General features: G+C 45.4%; 1 long non-coding RNA gene across 1 annotated transcript; it reads left to right on the top strand.

Annotated features, from left to right (window-relative positions):
- The first annotated feature begins 333 nt into the window (after nucleotides 1-333).
- Nucleotides 334-16,864, top strand: LOC140216455 (uncharacterized). The gene is made up of 3 exons (XR_011893132.1): nucleotides 334-422; nucleotides 12,462-12,527; nucleotides 16,813-16,864. It is a non-coding gene; the product is annotated as an uncharacterized lncRNA (long non-coding RNA).
- Nucleotides 16,865-18,251: the final 1,387 nt, after the last annotated feature.

The following is an 18,251-nucleotide window of genomic DNA, read 5'->3' as shown; positions in this document are numbered from 1 at the left end:
ATATCGCTCAATGGTTGTTAGCCTTACAGCTTTGCCGCAGTCATTTCAGTGGAATATACGGTGCCTGCAATTAAACTGCAAATTAGCAGCTAACTACGACAATTCGACCATTCGTGGTGTCCACACTATTGTCGCCGTGCCGTATTTCTTGCGCAATTCAGGAGTCGTCCAGCGACCGCAGCGCCGCTGCCGCCGAACAGGAGGTGTTCCTTGGCGGCCGCAGCCTTCCCGCTTTCGCCCTCGCCGTCTCCGTGGTCGCGTCCGTGGCCACAGCCGTGACCGTGGTGGGTTTCGTGGCGCACTACTACGCCTACGGATTTCACGTCATCTGGCCTGTGGCTGGCATACCCTTTGCAGCGATATTCTCGGCAATCGGAATGGTGCCACTTCTGTACCACCTTCGAGTTGCGTCCATATTCCAGGTGAATACGTGAGGGTGAAATGGCGGAAGCGTCATGCCTCCCCCCCCCCAAGGTAGTGCGTATATTGCGAGCTCCATTATGCAAAACAATGCATTAGCCTCAGGAGTGTCAAAGTGGAAAAAGCGCATGTGTGTGAAGTGTGGGAAGCCGATCGTGTGATATATATATAAGATATGGTAAAACGGGGCCGCGGTAGCTGAAATGGGGAGATCATCGCACGTGTAATGAGAAGACGTGGGTTCGTGTCCCACGTGCGTCCATTGCTATTTTCGTCGACTTTCATTTCCATTTATTTTTCATTTATTTATTTCAAGTAGGAACTGCGAATAATTCCCCCGATGCTGTCTTTCATGTGGTTGTTTGCTTGTTGTGGTACGACTCTATATCTATACCGGGTGTTTCTTGAAGGTTACCTGTGTCAGATACCACAGTTCTAGTTCATGAACTAGTCTACTGGAAGGGGCGCACGTTACTTGCACAAGAATTTGAAATAGATAATCGACGAATTAACAAAAATAACTTCTTATTTTTTAACTAATTACCGTTTGTCCCATCGTCATCATCAGCCTATTTTATGTCCACTGTACGACGAAGGCCTCTCCCTGCGATCTCCAATTACTCCCGTCCTGCGCCAACCGATTCCAACTAGCGCCTGCGAATTTCTTAATTTCATCACTCCACCTAGTCTTCTGGCTTCCTCGACTACGCTTCCCTTCTCTTGGCACCCATTCTGTAACCCTAAATGTCCACCGGTTATCTAACCTATGCAGTACATGACCTGCCCAGCTCCATTTCTGTCTGTTAATATCAATCAAATATCGGCTATCCCTGTTTGTTCTCTGATCCCCACCGCTCTCTTCGTGTCTCTTAACGTTACGCCTAACATTCTTCGTTCCATCGCTCTTTGCGCGTTCCTTAACATGCTTTCGAGCTTTTTGTCAGTCTCCCTGCCCCATATGTCAGCACCGGTAGAATGCATTGATTGAGCCTTTTTTTTTATGATAATGGTAACCTTCCAGTCAGGATATGACAATGCCGGCCGAACGCGCTCCAACTCATTTTTATTCTTCTGTGAATTTCTGTCCCATACTGCAATTTATAAATTGTAGCCGTGGTGCTCGCCAGGCAACTCAACTTGGAGGGAATTCTCATGATGACACCACTTTCAAGATATTAATTCCTGAATCTTGGGGAGAAATGCATTGGCGTTCCAGTTACTTTCTTAAAATGACGTCGTTTTATGCATTCAAGCACAACAGCAACTCGAATGTCAATGCATGCCTCCGCAATGTTCGAGAATTAGTGTCTGGAAACTGGTGTACACCTGACAATTCGTTCCAAATGGGTCCGTCTTGCGAACTCCATGGCTAGAATTTCTGAATTGCAATATGGAACGTAAGATAATTAGTTTAAAAGTTAATTAGTGAATCTTTGCGATTGGCATTCAAACTTTTGTGCAAGTAGTGTGCGCCCCTCATAGTAGACCACCTCATGAACTAGAACTTTGCTATCTGCCACAGGCACCCCTTAAGAATCTCGAAAGTATTCGCTGACACCCTGTATATAGGCAGGGTGTCCTAGCTATCGTGCGCGAAGATTTAAATAGATGCAAATGCCACGTAGCTGGACAGAACCAAGGTACGTTATTTACTGTCGCTTGCAAATTGGTGATTTCTTGCATTCTGCCTAAATAAATAATTACCTATAATTAGTGTTAACTTTCTAGAATCAAGCTCATTCTTCACTCCTTCTCAGCAAAAGTGACTCCTGTGAAACACAATTAATAACCTTCAATAATAACTTAGCTTCCTCTTAGACAAAGGTATAGTAGTTGATTGCATCTTCCAAGACTTTGCCAAGGCGTTCGGCAAAGCTCCACACCAACTGCTGCTCCTTAAAATCAGTGCCCTAGGTATAGATCCTAACATACTGAAGTGCATTGAATGCTTTCTTTCTAACCGTTCGCAATTTGCTACTGCAAATGATCTGTGTCGCAGCATTGCGCAGTTCAATCAGGTGTACCACAGAGCTCCGTCTTAGAACCGTTGTAATGTTCTAACATATATTAATGACCTCCCCGGTCCAATTAACTCTTCAATTAAGCTCTTCGCAGACGAATGCATCCTTTATTGTGAGATACGAAATTCACAAGACTCATTAATTCTGCAGACTGACCTGGACATTATGTGCAACTGGTGTTCCAACTGGCAAATGGTTCAAATACAGCCAAATGCAACGTAATGACAGTTTCTCGGCAATCTAAGCCATCCAACACTTTCCAGTACAATACCACGAAGTTCGTCTTGAAACAGTTCCCTCGTGTGAGTATCTCCGTGTCCATGTGGCTAATAACTACTCCAGGCATGTACATATCTCCAAAATTACCAATAACGCAAATACAATTCTAAGCTAAATAAGCCGGAGCTTTTCACAGGCCCCACAACACTTAAAACTGCTTCTGTACAAAACACTCATAAGACCGAAGCTAGAGTATGCCTCATCTGTCTGGGATCCTGGACAACAAACACTAACAGATAGCATCGCATCAGTACAAAACTGATCAGCTCGTTTCATTGTTTCTAATTATTCACGCGGTATTTCTTTAATAAAGTCAAGCCTCCACCTTGAAAATTTACAAACTAGACGAAAGATATTCCTCCTGTTTATTCCACAAAATTTTCTTTCAGAACAAACTGTTATGCAAGAAAATTTGAAAGAACCAGCATATGTGTCTTCCAGAGTCAATTACCCGCAATGTCTTGCTTCCCTTTAGCCGAACAAATGCATTCTTTCACTTTTCGCCCAAGACAATTACCGAGTGGAACCACGTTCCCTCGTCAGTCACCTGCATAGAAAACAATGATTTTCAAGGCGGCCATTAGTGGCCACATACTTCACACTAGTTGAGTAACAATGTGTTCACTAATACTTTGTATAGCTGTTCTTTACTGGCTTTATTTGAGTGTACTTGTCACGCGCTAAGCGTGTAACATTTTGTAGGAATTTTTGTTTTCGTGGTAATGCTTTGTTGTTACTGAAGTTTATCTTCCTGTACATTCTTCCCATCCCCCTTTATAACGCCCAATGAGCCTTGAAGGTATTCTAAATAAATAAATAAATACAAATAAATGAATCAACATCTCAAATATTCTGATTAGATGAAAAGTGTCAATGACAAAATTGTACAGCAACATGAAAAACTCCCGACACAGCTTTATGATGCTTAATATATGCTTTATTTATAAAGGTGCTTTTTCAGAGCGTGAAAGGAGCCCGCGAAAAAACCCAAAGTGCCTCGAGCGGCTAGTCGCGCGGCAACGTATGTATGTATGTATGTATGTATGTATGTATGTATGTATGTATGTATGTATGTATGTATGTGTGTATGTGTGTATGTATGTATGTATGTATGTATGTATGTATGTATGTATGTATGTATGTATGTATGTATGTATGCATGTATGTCTTTCTAAAGTCACAACCACATAAAGGCAACAGACAATGGCAAAAGGGAAAGCTTAGGGGGAATTATTACCTTCATTGTTTCACAATGTAGAAATTGTAATGCATCAGCCGTGAGTGGTGTCGGTGGCAAACACTCCCATAGGTTAACGATAGTACACTTACATAAATACGCAATAAAGGCGACGGGTAAAGTGCACCGCGGTAATTCAACTCTTAAGACCATCGCACGCGTAATAAGAAGACGTGGATTGGTATCCCCCCAGCAGCCCCTGATTTTATTGCGAAAACTGTACTGCTCGAGGTAGAACTCACAACGTCAATCTCGGCGCGCGTTTGACCTTCAGCCGCCGGCGTGCAAGTGTGAATGTGTCACGTCACGTGATGCGCTGCAGAGAGGCGTCGCAGCCTGCGCTAGTTCGAGCCTCGCCGCTGCGAACCACGCGACTAGGCGAGCTGGGCGGAGCTTCGGTTACCCCTCGGTTACCCTTCTTTCTGCATTGCATTCTAGGGTCTTACGTATCAAATTCATGGTTCGATTAGGGTGCATGCCGCAGCCGCTAAGCCGCTGCGGCGAGTCTGTCTTTCTTGTTCATATATATATATATATATATATATATATATATATATATATATATATATATATATATATATATATATATATGCAGAAACGAATGAGCACACTTACGAAAATGTCAGTTTTACCGTTTTAACGTTACGCACCGGACCTACCGAACTTTTCCTTCAATTATATATATATATATATATATATATACAAACATTGGAACGGGAGTCCGGCGCCTTGAACGGCACCCAAATCTCAGCCGTTCTAAAAACCAACTATTCCCATGGCCCACCACTACCATCGAGGCAGAAATTCTACGTGAACGGACACTCCCATAGAACCCTGTGGCCGAATCGGCTGTAGCGCTTCAAGCCACCGGCATTAATACCTGAAGCACACTTCCGGTTTCGGTTCCTTCCGGCTGGTCGGCGCGGCATCTCCTTTTTTTTTTGCTTTTACTGCTCAGCCGTGCGCCGTCTTGATGCGGAATCGTTTTATTTATTATGTAAAAATGGTTTCCGACGATCTTTAGACGCGTCCATTGAATCTGTACCACGTGCGATTTCCTAAAGTAGGCGCAAGGTGCCTTGTGAAATGAGAAAATATTTATTTTTTCTCTATATAAATGCTCGTTCCGAACTAAGTCGGTAAGCATAAGATTACTTATACGTAAAACGTTTTAGTTTAGTGGGGAAAAAAATAAGACAGTGTCTGTTCACTTCATTTCTTTCTTCTTTTTTAGCATTAATACTAGCGTGACGTATTTCTTGTTGCCACTTTTCGCCAAGTGTCCTTTCTCGTACTCTATCCTACTATTTGCCCTTCTCTTCCTCTTCTTTCAGTGGCGGTGTTGTTCGTTACCGGTAAACTCGCCGCTCCTCTCCCCTCGACTGCGCGCAGGAGTAAGACAGTACAGGTTTCACGAGAGAAGTAAAGCTTCATCTGGCTTCCATGAGAAGGAAAAGTGCGTTTTTGGCGGTTGTCACCAAGTTCGGGAATCGCGGCTAAACGAAACGTCATAAGACCCGGCGCTTCAACCGTACGGAAAGGGTCAGAAAACCGGGGTAAGGACTTTTCGCAGCGCTGAAGTAAACCCAGTGCCCGTCGAACCATGAGTAAGTCGCCCGGCTGGAAAAGCGAGCAGGACGCTGCTGAGAAAACGTATTGAACTGCTCTTTGTAGTGCAGTATTGCAAACCGAGCTTGGAGGCGAGCCTGGCACAGGGTCTCGGTGGAGTCCACTTTTGCGGTGCGTTCTTATGTATACGTGCCTAAGCCAAGGTGTTCTTGCTGTTAGCTTGGTGTCCTCATGGAGAGCAGCTGAAACGGCCTGGCGTGAGTCACTTTTTGTTGAGACGTGTTTTGAGCGAAAGCTGCAGCAGCGACGTAGTCACCCCAGTCGTGGGGTGTGGGACAGACGTAGGAAGAAATGGTATTTTATGGCGCGGTTAGTGCCCTCGGCCTTTCCATTTCTTCCTGGATGTTGAGGGGACGCCACAGTAGGTCGTATTCTATGTTTAGACAAGACACTATTGAAGACACGCGACATAAATGCCGTGTCACGGTAGGAAATCAGCAACCTCGGCGCGCCATGCCGGAATATGATGTACTCGCTAATAAAGGCGTTGACATGAGCGGCCGCAGAATCCGGGACAGCTCGAACGTCTACCCACTTACTCCTTGGCCACAATGGTAAATTGGTTTCCATGATTGCTGCGAGGAGACGGGCTCATGTGATCAATGCCCATAATATCGAAAGCTTCCTTAGGAGGGGCGATTGGTTGAAAGGGAACAGGTTGTGCATTTATAGACCTAAAGAGGAAGCTTTAGCTCGGGCCCGACTCCGACGCTGCCTATTTAAATACAAGTAAAACGCAAAAACATTTTTCTGGTATAACACCTAGACCGATTTTAAGGAAATTTCTTGCATTTGAGAAAGTTAAATTCTACTGAATGGTGGAAGCGGAATTTCGAATTAGGGCATGAATTTTGTTGAAAATATTTTCAAAAATTCGAAGGTTTCAAAGAAATCGAAGCACAAAGTTTACAAATTCATAGCTCTGCATCAAAAAATCATATGGCATTCGCTACACCACTGAAAGCGGACAAATTAGATTTGTTATTTTATATCTTACCTGAATTTTCTTGCGTTATGTACAAGGATTCTGCAAAAGCTGTATTTCTATATTACTAAACTTTTTCAGATTTATGTGTAACAAATCAATTTTGTCCACTTTAGATGCAGTATTAGATGCAATTCACATAATTGCGATATCATTTATCATTGCTGAGTTACAAAGTTGTAAACTTGATAGTGTCGTTTTATATAATTTTTTTAATTTTCGCCGCTTTTTAGTTAAAAATTTAGGGCCTAAATCGAAAATTTGAAACCATCAGTCACTAGATTTTAAGTTTTTCTTTTAAATGCGACATACCTCGCCAAATTTGGTGCAGTGGTTGCCGAGAAAAATGAACTCTCCTTTTATATGTATTTAGATATGAGCAACCAAGCTAAAGCTTCCTTTTAAGACCTTGAAAAACGGTGCAGGATTACACGCACAGGTAGACATCTGCGCGCACGTCGGACCACCAAAACCTATCCTTAACGCGAGCCAGAGTCTTCTGCTGACCCAGGTGGCCAGCTGAGAGTTCGTTGTGACACATGGAAGTATGAATAGTGGCATGGCCACATGTACCACTGGGAAGTACGATTCACTTCCTCTGCGTCGGTGATAAAAAATTGCTCCACAAAACGAGGTACACTGCGTGCCTGATGCGGATAGGCAGCCATTGGTCCCAGCAGAGGAGGTGCGCTCCGTGCTTCGGCGGGTAGGGAACGGTCATCTTATGTACTGCACTACTGCGTACTGCGGTTGCCGGAGCACGTCGGCGTACGTTGGGATGCGCCGCATCGGCTGTGGCTCAGGCTCTGGATCCCGTAGGACCTGCCTCAGTTCGTCCCGGACAACGTCGATAATAGATAGTGCAGTGGAAGTCTGAAGTGTCTGCAACTTGCCGAGCTCTTCCCTGATCACTGAGCATATGAGCTCCCACAGGGCTTCAAGGTCATTCGGCACGCCTCCAGAGAAGACATGGGCAGGTGTGCAACTTGCTCATGGTTGTATTGCCGAGCCCGCTGTTCCAGCGTCTTTTTGATGGTCGTTGCTTCGGATCTGAACTCGGCGACCGTGCGCGGCGAGGCGCGTTGTGGGCGAGAACTGCGAAGAGCTCTTGCTTTATTCCACGCATGAGATAGCGCAGCTTCATCACTCATGTTGGGACCAGCAAGCTTGAACAGGCGGGTCATGTCCTCTATGTACATCACCACGTTCTCCTTTGCGAGTTGCATGGTTCCTTGCTTGAAGCGCAACTTACAATTCGTGCTGGCTTATGTAGCTAGCAGATCTCGAAATTCCTCCCAAGGTGATAAAGAGTGTTCGTGCTTTTCATACCACGTTTTTGCAAAGGCCTCCGAAGCGAAATATACGTTTGCGGAGCTTCTGTCTCTCATCCCATTCGATAAAGCTCGCCACCCTCTCGAACATTTCCAACCAGTCTTCGACATCTTCGAGCGAGAGGCCATGGAATGTCGGCGTCTTGCGAGGTTGGTTTTTGACCACTTGTGCTGGCGCTACCTGGCTAGTCATAGAGGCGGCGCCCGTTGTCTGGGTCTGTGTTGGCGTGAAGAGGAGAGAGCCGAAGCCAGGCGAGTCCACTCGAAGACGGTGGCTGGCCCGCTGGTGCACAGGTGTCACTTCCACGGCATCGACCTCCCTAGTGGTCGGGGCTACGCTGACTTGTGTTTGTGGGGCTTCGACCCATACCCAGAACCTCCACCAAAATGTAGCGATGTTGAGGAACACAGGTTATTAAAACAACAATATATATTAAGGGTGAACCTGTGCCCGCAACTCAATGTCCCTACTGTCGTGAAAACGCCCATCTCATGGTTCCAAAACCAGGTTTTCGCAACACCGGTCAGTTAGAACGAGACGTTCCGTATTATCTGTGAACTGTCCCACTTGTTGAAGTCGCTTACGAGGTCGTAGTTTAGGAGCGAGTCCTCTACGTCATCCTCGCGTAGACCAGCAAAGACTTGTATGTCGTGCTGGCGGCTCTTGATGGTCACGACGGAAGGCGAAGGCTGCAATGGAGCAGCGGCATCAGATGTGCCTGGATTCGCTGAAGCGAGCATGGTTGGTGGTGTTATGCTGCGACCCGAGCGGAGCTCCAGTGAGAACGTGCGAGAGGTCTTGAGCGAAAAGCACATGCCACCACTTGTAGGGAACCGCTTTATGTTAGCTCGTGCTGCTACAACGAGGGTCAAGCTGTGCAGCTGTTCATGATATGTACAGATTAAGAAGGTGTAATTTCGATGATGATATGCGGAGCTGATGAAGTTGAAAGTCAGGCAACTGTTTCGCTCACAATATATATATATATATATATAGTGTCAATGACGGTGGTCTCCTCCGAACCTCCGTCAGTTGCACTGCGATTGTCGAAGATGCACCTCGTGTGTGAGCTCCTGAGCAACACTGTGAAGCTGCCAACGCCGTCTAAATCATGAATCGGGGACCTCAAAGAAATGAAACGTAATGCTAACACAGTTCTCTCGAACTTACCGCTAAATCGCAATTTTATTTCTTGTCGTAATCATCATCGTAATCTTCGCCACCATCACCAGTCTATTCGTGCCCACAGCAGGGGTTAAGCGTGTTCAATCAATATTTGTTTGTTCCTAACTTGCGTTAGCCAACTATGTCCTAATCTTGCAAATTATACAATCTCATCATGTAACCTAGCCTGCGCTATCCTAGCCTGCGTGCCCTTCCTGTTAACACCAATTGCTTTAACCTAATCGACCACATGTTGTCTGCCCTACTTAAGATACGACCTGAGAAACTCCGCTTTCATCCAGAAGTACATGTTACAGGGCTAGTCGGTTCATATTGTCGAGTAGACCATAAATATGATCTCTTTGGCGCTAACAAGGAAGGACGGAAAGGAATAAGGGGAGGGCTTTCATCTCTTGTTTCCGGTGAACCAAATTTCGCTTTCTTTGGTGTGGCAGTCCAGCTCGACTGCGATTTCCAGTGCTTTCGTTACCTCATAGTGGGGAAGGAATCAGAACAATTGCATCAAATGCAATGGACTGTTGTTTGTATCTTTATTTTTTGCCTGTAACTGTGCTCATGCCTACCGCGTTCTCAAATATTCATTACCAACCAAGCCACGGCAATAGTTTCAACGTCTTCACGTTCAGGCCTTCGAGCTGAAACTCTGTACGCAGGACAAAGAATAAACCATATCGCCATACATCCGTGACTACAAAGTAACGTTTGAAAAAGTTGGTACGACATGATTTTAGCAACACTCTTTGGGAAAAATGAAAACAAGAAAATTCAGGGCAATTACATTTTTTAACCAAACTAGTTCAGTGCATACGGTTAGGCTAGTTAGTACTACAGGAGCATGGAACGTGCAAACAAAGAGGTGTGCAAATAGCAAGTGGTTGACGACAGTCCGTGTCTGCGTGAATGGCGTAAAGAGTTTATTGCTTGCTTCGAAGGCCCTCCGCCTGACGCCTCCTTTGGCGGTGTTACCTGATTGGGTCCGTTGAACTTTTGCTCGTTGAGGCGGTCCTTTCTCACAACAGATCCACGGAATGTTCTCGTAAACCACCGCTATGCCAGGTCACTCCCTGCAGCTCAGGATTATGCAATCGAAACTAAACATTTTAATGTTTCTGCAGCCTCCGTAGCATCATGGCTCATCGCCATGGGTGTGTTCAAAAGTCGAGAATACCATTTTTTCTTTTTTACAAGGGCCCTGGAAAGCTTCTGGGTTTGCCTTGAGAAATAGCGTGTTGGCAATACAGACCATAATAACCCGCCGCAGTGTTCCCAAACAGGAGCAATTAGATTTTCAATATACTTTTCCTCTGCGGCGAATCGCAATCCTGCTGATAGATTTCGTCGTAATTTGCGCTAAAAATTATACATATTTGCACTTGATGCATATGGAACTATACTTGAAAACGTAACAAGATATCTCCCGCATGTTTGACCTCCTTGACAACGCCCTCACCCAAAAAATTAGTCGCCATGCTGGCGCAGGGGCGTTGGTGTTGTGCTGCTAAGCTTGAGGCCGTAGGATCGAATCCCGGCAGCAGGAACCGCATTTCGATGGGAGCGAAATGCAAAAACACCCGTGCACCGTGCGTTAGGTTAAAGAATCCCTGGAGGTCAAAATTATTCCGGAGTCCTTCACTACCCCGTACCTCATATTCATGCCTGGGTTTTGGCCGGTAAAATTGCAGCAACCGTAAAACCCATCCACCCACCCCCCGGTCATCGCGCATTGCGACCTAGTAAATGTCAGTGGACGTAGCGGTCACGCGGAACATCCAGTTTTTCCAAAGCACCGTAGTTTCTTGAAAAACACCTATGCCGCCGCTAACGTCGCCTAACGCGCATCCGTAATCACGTGGAACTTTTCTTCTTTCCCGCGACACATGTACAGCACAAAAATAAAATTACCCAGGACACAGCGCGATGAAAACAACAGAATGGGTTATTTTAAGCAGCAACAGTAATTTTCCCTTTGGAATTCGCATCTCCAATTACGCGAACGTTGTAAACTTGCTTACGTAATGTTCCTAAATTAGTCCGGTAAATAGTGCAGCGTAACAGAACTCATAACCGAGGATTGTTGGTTCCATAACCGCATGTTTTATACGAGTTAAAGCGGATAGCTTTCCTTGGCGACTTCCCCCGTTGTCGGGGTCGGTGTTTGGTCGTTTATAGATGGATGGGTCGGTGGTCGGACTTTCGCCGCCCATCACAAGGCGCCAGTGCAAAAAGACAACGCTGTTGGCGTTGAAGTTGATTTTATTTATCACAAAAAACAAAGGTTGGCATTCGTCACCGAATGGCAACCACAAATGTTAGCTCGTGCAGATTCGTTCACTCTTCGAATGTTTTTTTTTTTTTTTTTTCATTTTTTAGTCTGTATTATCTACTCTCTATATCAGAGCGACTTGTATTAGTTTTGTTAGTAACCCTTACACACATACTTCCATTTTTCTGATGTATCAAATATGGTTTTCTCTCTTAGTCTTTATATTATTTTTGGTGTTGTTATTGTGCATTTATGTAATTAATTTATTCTGAGCGTCTAACAATGTAACAATTTTGGTGCAACCACCATGTATGCCTTGTAATGGACCATCCGCCTAGTCAAGCTGTTTTCCAACAGCGTTTAGCCTTTGGTATCTACCAGAACACTTGTAATTCTGGAATTGAATTGAAAATATATCGGATTAACGAAACTTTTCATGCGAACGCAGTTCGTACAAATTATCGTAACCGTTCCTAAGTTATAACAAAGTTAGGATACTAGATACGACAGTTGCACCGGAATAATAGATACTTCCCGAAATTTCAATAAGCACCCTGGCTGTTGTGACACTTGTGGGCACAGGAAATGAGAGACAATGAGATGGCGTAACTCGGCTCCATTGTAGACACACCTTCCTAGCATCGACGTAACGGGTTTGTGCTGGTGCGGGAATAGCCGGGCCTGCCGCCACGCGCTGTGTGAAGGTTTTGGTGCCCTAGTGGAGTGCTCAAGAGAACAGCCCTGCTCTTTTCCAGCTCCCTACTCCTCCTTTGTTGGCTATAGGCGAGGGATCCGCCAAGGCTACAGCTTTCCTGGTTAAGGCTTCTGTTCCCCACCGATTTACGCAATGAAAAAACAAACCCTCGCAATATAATCTCTGCAACAAATGTACGCTTTTTCATAAGCCGTCGGGAATTCGCTTGTATTTACGATCATCGTCGACAATTTATTTCTTTACTATTTTAGCTAAGGTTAGCTGGGACCACTAGTACCAGCATAGAAGATTTTTGTATTATATTCTAGACTACGAGCCATTATTTAGGTGAGTGTTTATGCCGTGTGCTTCGATGAAGATTTCATTTCTTATATTTCGTTTCCCCGCCATTCCAGTATTTGCGCATGCGTTTTGACAACGTGGTCGGCATCACTGCGAGCATCGTATACGTTTTCCTCAGCGTGAGTATATATTTTATTATACTTTGTTGCGTGTGATAACAAAACTAAAGCAAGTGATTGTTGTTTCAATGTCGCTGCCATACTTCAGCGGTAGTGGAAGCTAAATCGCTGTTGCGGTGAGACTTGTTTTGTGTTGGAAGTGCTTTTACTTCCAGATATATTGAATACCATAATTTACATTGCCACCGTCCCTAAATGTTTCGTCCTAACATAATCAAGTGTAATCCAACAACAGTAGATTAAAAATTCGGTTTGTGTCTTGCTGACTTCGCGAACATGGGTTGGCAAAATGTCGACAAGTGATTTCGCTGGCTGCCACATATACTCTGGCGGTATTTTGTGCTATTCACTCTTCGAAAGGCGCATGTTCTACAAACCAGAAAAAAAGGAATTGAGAGAAGGAAGTGTTGCATATGGAAATTAGAAACTTTCGCTACTCCCTCGAATCTTGTGAATCGGAAACAAATTTTCTAGCAACAAAGATTGAAATGGCAACTACAAGAACATTTAAACGAGTGTTGGCCTCTGTGGAAAATGAACTATTGTTTCAGAAAAACTTTCAAACAGAGAATGGAACATGTCCGAAACCACAGTTCATACACACCTTCATCTCTGGCTCTTGAGCGGATATTCAATATGCCATGTCTGCAGGAACTGTGGTGACAGCAAAAAGTAGATGAGATCGACACGCCACCATTTCGAAGCCTGCAGTCTCAAAACATATAGCGGGACGCTAATGGTAACGGCGCCAGCACTACCTTAAGAAACAGTACTTATAGAGCAGGTCGATTAGGGACGTAAGCTGCCACGAACAAAACACTGCCTCTGTATATCCGGAAACTGTCTTCAATTCTCTATTCCTAGGAGCCAAATTGACGATGGGTCCCGAATGGAGCGAGAAAAAGGAAGGGGCGAAGTCAGGGGAGGTTGACTTGCCGTAGAAGGTAGTGCCTGCTCCGTCCAAGCTCTCCTTTTGAGATTTCTTTCACGCTCGGAAGTGTCGCATCTGCTGCGATTTAACACAAGCCACCTAAAGCGCCACAATTTCAAGAGCCAGCAACACATTTTGCGCCATCAGTAGACGACGGCTGCAAAACGCGTAGCGCCTTCATACTGAAATCTGCACTGTCACGTTTTTCCATATACTTCGCCTGTAGCGTACTTCGCATTTGCGTTCAGCGTGCTGAAAATTGGTTTTAGTGTCTTGCCGGCTTCTGGGTGGAACTTCTAAGCTCCAAGTTCCTGAGCAATACCATTCTGTCGTAAACCAAATTAAAATATGCACCACGTTTGCATTCCTAAACCTAACCTGCGGTGCTATATGATGACGTTGGTTATGAGATTAGCTTAATTTATAAAAAAAGCTCTACACGACAATAATAACAAAGCTCGTTGTATAGAAGTCCATTACTCAGCGCAATAATGCTTTCGTTCGCATTGATATCTTGGTTTCGGTGTTCAAATAAACCTATCAGATGTCACATGTATCACCCATAGCGAGAAAGATACAAGGCCACATCTTACGGAAATCCAGCGTGCTGTATTCCATAACCTCCATAAATTACGTCGGCTGTTCCGACGCAAAGCGTGTGACGTTGAACACGAGTTTATGCCTCATTAACTTTCTTTTTCAAAGTTAGGGTGTGGCTACGAGAAGGCTAACAGCCGCACGCTGAAGTGCTCTCTCGTGGCAGGAAATTAAATTCCGTAACCTGCATGGGGAATCAGCATTCTAACACGTACAACATCGCACAGGCGCCGTGCAAACGTGTCTAGGTAGGCCTCGTCTGCAAGATCCCCGGCCTGGCGCGTTGCTTCACAGCGGTTCTCCCAGAATCCCATGACTGTTTGAGTGTGACCTACGCTGCGCCAGCAAAATGTGGGGCTACAGAGAGCTCGATCATCATCACATCGTTGTAGACACGCTACTCTACCGCTTGCTAAGGTGAGGTGAACAACGTGTGTGCCGATGGTGTCTTTTGTCTGCGATAAAGGAAATAGACCCATTAGGCGCCCAGGCAGTGCTGCAAAAACACCAGCCAAAAGCGCCATCCATGGGGCTTCATTAGATTTCGGGTGCGACAAATGTCGAGGATATGATAATAAAGGCACAGAACCTCTGGGCATTCATCCGCCTAAGCTGAACTGCGCTGGAAGTTTTGGAGAGTTTATTTTTTATATGCCAGGTTTTTCGTGTGCTCTGGGTGTCACTTATCATGGTAAATGCAGGCGAGCAGGATAGTGCCACGGGTAGTTTACGTACGTGGTGCACGATGATTCGTGGACGGAGTTTCATCGAGTCACGGCTGTGAAGTGCTGCAGTTGTCGAACGACATTAGGTCACCCCAACTGAGGCCACAGTGCCTTTGAAGAAGAGTGTAATTAATTAACTCATCAGCAAAATAAAGAGCCAAAATCAGTTGCCACCATTCGCGCCGTGACCCTCAGTCTGGTGAACTCCTATATGAGTTGACCATGGCTGCTTTAAAGCGGATTCCCAGAAACACGTTTCCTGCGGTGAATGCACAACTCCCGATATTCAACGGCGAAATGCGAAGACATCCGTGTGCTTAGATTTAGTTGCACGTTAATTGACCCCACGCGGTCCCAATGTCCGCAGTCTCCCACTCTGGCATGCCACATTATCAGATCGTGGTTTTGTCGCGTAAACCATATTATTAAGCCTTTTTTTAGAGTGACCATCGCTAGATAACTGAACTGCCTTTCTGTAGTCTTTATTATGCGACAGACCACTGTCGGAGGAGCTCTTGCTAGGCGCATGGCCACACAGTTGGCAGACGACAGAGACACTGCGTGCACTTTCACGTTTCTTAGGCGACACGGGCCTGGACTCATGCTTGTGATAACACTTATACAATGTGTCCTTCACCTCGTTCCTCCCATTATCATCCCCCATTGTGACCCTTTTATTGCGAAAGCAATACTGCTCGCACTTTCGGCCCATCGGTGGTCTTGGCGCCTCCTTACACAGCTGCGCGTCACGTGACCGTGTGACGTCACGCCAGACCGAGAGACGGGGCCCCAGCTCGCGGCATCGATGGTGGAGGCGAAGCCTTGCGCGCCGCTGCTGCGGCGCTACCTAGAGAGGGCGCTCGCTGGTGTGACGTCACGCTAGGAGGATAAATGGGGCTACAGCTCGGCTCCTCGCAGTGGTCGGCGCGCTGCCTTGCGCTATGTCTATAGCCATGAGTTTAACAAAGGGCAACCATGTCCACACCATAAGCCGAACCAAGGCGCAGCCAAGGTTCGGCTGATGGTGTGGACATGGTTCTTCCCGGCTTAACCAAGCTAAGCCTTCAGCCAATTTCTTCTTCCCCTCTTCCCCTTCCCTTACGTAGAGTAGCAGGCCAGATGCTCCACTTTCCGGCCGACCTCTCTACATTTTCCAATCGTTAAGCTACTTCTTCTGTAGTCTTTACGCTTACGAGCAAAAGGATTACTTACAAAGCAAGAACCCTGTGGGTGCATCTGCTTGACGCTTTGTCATTCATCTGCTTACAGCAACGTATAACGTGACCGTGTCGAATACAATTTATATCGGTATTTTCCTCACTGCATCGTGTAAGAGGACATGTCGGTACTGCGCCATCCGATTTTTTGACGCTCTCTGCTTTGCAAACACCGTATGTTGTTATATGAGCTTTCCCTTAATCCATTGTGCTGCTTCACCAGTCATTAGAGGTTCATTTCAGGACGCGTACATACCACGTCAGCTGCAGTTTTCAAAAGCCTCAGCTACGGTTTTGAGAGACTCAAAAGCGTTATTCGTTCCAGGTTTACGGCATGGTTAGTGGAAAATCGGGGTGTTTTCCCGAAAAGCTGGACCACAGGCTACTCCCTATAGGTCCAGATATTTATGTCTTAACGCCGAACAACGAAACGAAGACGTAACGATAGCCTGAACAGGAAAGTAACGCAAACGAGACGGGCTCTACTTCTGGCTATATCACAAATCAACGCGCGGCGCCAGGGCTTAAACTTCTCAGCTAACTTCATCGTTCGCCACCAGTCCGTACCACGGTGTGACCAAAGCTCCAGCGTAACATGCATCTAGCTGTTTTTATAAAATATATTGTGCTGCGAATGGAAGGCACAGCACAATCAATATTTCTGTGCGTAAAAAAATGCCCTTGCATTGCACGCGAAACCGCAGTGAAAAATACACAAGGTGATCGCTGCTCCTGTTTTATTGCGAGCTAGCCTTGTGTCATGAAGATTGTAGTTTTCGCACCTTGACATTTCTTACCATGTTGCTTTATCACAGCAACTCGTCGGCGCAGTGGGCGTGTATAGTGCTGCCATTGCTGTTTCAACAAGTAAGTATTCCTACAACTGCTGTTAGTTATCAGCAAGCTCTTTCTGGTGCCCCACGAGTCTCGCCTCTTCCCTAAAATATCGCTCAGTTCGCCTCAGGCGCTCAAGAAAGTTCGTGACATTACGGCGCCTTCTGACAGAACCACTGCTCCGCAAACGGTCGAGCGCTACAGAGGACGTGACTGTTCACCAACACGTACATTGCAAATATCTCGCCACGTGCTCTGTTCTTTCTTTTTTTTGTTAGATTGCAAATCACTCAAGCCAAACTTCTGCAAGAACATTGTTCAGAAGGAGAAGCACGTCACTGTTTCTCCGACTCCATTGCTTGCAGATGCAAAATAGATAATTTAACCATCGGGCTAATGCGTGGCAAAAAAGATATCTTATGCTACGTCAAAGAAAGAGAAGAATTGATTGATTCATTCATTTTATTAACATATAATGATGATACTGCGGGCTCATTTTCACAAAGAATTAATAGAAGAAATGACAAACACTAACACACACACTTCACATTGGCCGGTCCAGTGGAACAACCTAACTCCCACAATAACAGCGCCACTTTCGCACATGCATTATTCCCTTAGGGGTGGTCAAGTTCCTTTAAGCTGTAATGTGCAATGTATAACAAGTGTTACATAAGTTTCGGCACATCAGAATTCTTATTTCAGCACGGGCAATCTAACACATCGCCTGCAGCAATGCGTTTGATATACTGGAGCAACGTTTCCCTAAGCTGTGGTTACTTCCGCAAACCAGTTACTAATAAATTAGTGATTATACTAATTAGGTATGCCTCAAGATAACACTTCAGCGTGTTTTGCACAATACTCTCTCAACAGGGAGAAATACAGGTAAACAAGTGCTAGTTTTCCTTCTTGTTAAACTGTGTTTGGGCATTACAGTGTTATAGACGTGACTGTACAGTCCGATGGCTCTGTTTTCTTTTCTCTCTTGACTGCCTGCGCTGTCACAAGGGAGATGTTTAGTCGAGCTTATGTCAAAGACGAAATAAACGGCCAAAGTTCTGAGCAATGAAGTCAGTACTGCGTGCGTAAAGCGATCGCCAAACGCTTTCAAAGCATCAAAGTTTCGAAAATTTTGCATTTGCTCGCGTCCCGAAACTCAGCATAGAAGCTGTGTACGACATCTGCGTGTTCGTGGAAGCAGCCATTTCGCTTTTTAGCTCTAGGACGGATACGCTGGCTTTGGCGAAATTTATATTTATAGTGCAACACGTGCTTCTAAATCTTTCATGATTGTAGTTGTGGGAGCCTGGGAGGGGGTTGGAAAATGATGGTGTACATTCATCGCAATCGTCACACCAACATTTTACCCCCAAAGCAAATCTCGAGCAACACGTGTGGTGAACTTAGCGTGGTAGGA

The sequence above is a fragment of the Dermacentor andersoni genome, chromosome 3, assembly GCF_023375885.2.
Source record: "Dermacentor andersoni chromosome 3, qqDerAnde1_hic_scaffold, whole genome shotgun sequence".
Lineage (NCBI taxonomy): Eukaryota > Metazoa > Arthropoda > Arachnida > Ixodida > Ixodidae > Dermacentor > Dermacentor andersoni.
Note: the sequence above shows the minus strand (reverse complement) of the source record. Positions and strands in the feature narration are given on the sequence as shown.